The sequence below is a fragment of the Piliocolobus tephrosceles genome, chromosome 2 (assembly GCF_002776525.5).
Source record: "Piliocolobus tephrosceles isolate RC106 chromosome 2, ASM277652v3, whole genome shotgun sequence".
NCBI classification, from domain to species: Eukaryota; Metazoa; Chordata; class Mammalia; order Primates; family Cercopithecidae; genus Piliocolobus; species Piliocolobus tephrosceles.
In genome coordinates this window covers 25,497,237-25,498,743 of record NC_045435.1, presented here as the reverse complement: position 1 = coordinate 25,498,743, position 1,507 = coordinate 25,497,237, and the positions used below count along the sequence as shown (strand labels likewise).

At 37.7% G+C, this 1,507-nt stretch overlaps 1 non-coding gene across 1 annotated transcript; it reads right to left on the bottom strand.

Annotated features, from left to right (window-relative positions):
- Positions 1-864: 864 nt before the first annotated feature.
- Positions 865-968, bottom strand: LOC113225318. The gene has a single exon (XR_003309981.1). It is a non-coding gene; the product is annotated as a U6 spliceosomal RNA (small nuclear RNA).
- Between the last annotated feature and the right edge of the window lie 539 nt (positions 969-1,507).

The following is a 1,507-nucleotide window of genomic DNA, read 5'->3' as shown; positions in this document are numbered from 1 at the left end:
AAAATAAAATAAATAGTAACAATTCTAAGTGTTAGAGAGAATGTGGAGTAATCAGAAGTCTTTTAGCCTGTAGCAAACCCACCGTTAGTATACAGGCAAAAGAGAACCTTACGGTTGTTTGCCAAGTGTTTGCAGCAGCATTATTTGTAACATCCCCAAATTGAAAATAGCCTAAATATCCATCAATAGTAGATGACTGATAATAAACAAATTATGGCATATTCTCAAAATATAACAGTAAATCACAATGAAAATGAACTCACTAGGGCTGCCTGTAACAATATGCATGAATCTCACAAAATTTTGTTAAAATAAAGAGTCCTAACACAGATAAATATAGATTTTTTGATTCCATTTTATAAAAGTTAGCAAAATTGATCTATGTAGATAGGAGTCAAGATAATTGTTAACTTGGAGGAGGAAGGCTAGAGATAATAACTGAGTGAGGACATCAGAGCGACTTCTAAGGTCCTAGTAATATTCTATTTCTTAATCTAGGTCGATATGGGAAAGGCTAGAAATGAATTTTTATTCATAGTGTTTATTTTTCACTCCTCTCGCTGAGCCCTTTGTCATATGACTTTAGAGTTTCTCTAATAAAGGCAGAATATAGCTCCCTATATGATCTGTTTTGGTTAATAGAATGAGGCAGAAATGAAGGTATGTCTGTTCAAAGCCTAGGCTTCAAAGGCCCTTACACATTTTTATTTTTTTTATTTCATCTTAAATTTTTGTGGGTACATACTAGATGTTTAAATATCTCATGAGGTATGTGAGATGTGTTGATAGAGGCAGGCAGTGTGTAATAATCACATTATGGGAAATGGGGTATCCATCTCCTTAAGCATTTATTTTATGTGTTACAAAAATCTGCAATGCTTCACAAATTTGTGTGCCATTTTTGTGCAGAGGCTATGCTAATCTCCGTATCATTTCAATTTTAGTGTATATGCTGCTGAAGTAAGCACCCTCATGCATTTTTATTTGCTTTTTAGCATTTCTGCAATCACTGTGAATAGAACTTGACTGTGTTAGCCTCCCAAAAGGAGGATGGATGGGCTGTAGAGGAGAGACGTACCAGATGTCTTACTTTGGTTGTGCTGCTATAACAAAATACTTTAAACTAGCTCATTTATAGAGAACAGAAAGCTATTTTTCATGGAGGCTGGAACCCATGATCAAGGCACCAGCAGGTTCAGATCTAGGAAGGGCCCAATCTCTGCTTCCAAGTTGGTGCCTTGTTGCTGCATCCTCTGAAGAAGAGGAAGGTTGTGTCCTCACCAAGTAGAAGAGGTGGAAGGCACAGAAGGGCAAAAGAGAGAGGGGCAAACTCCCTCCACTGAGTCCTTTCATAATGACATTAATCCATTTATGAGGGCAGAACCCTCATGACCTAAACACCTCCCCAAAGACCCATCCTCCCAATACTTGCCTTGAGGATTATGTTTCCAACACACAAAGTTTAGGGGATACATTCAGACCATAACACCAGGTAAGCTGCCCCAGC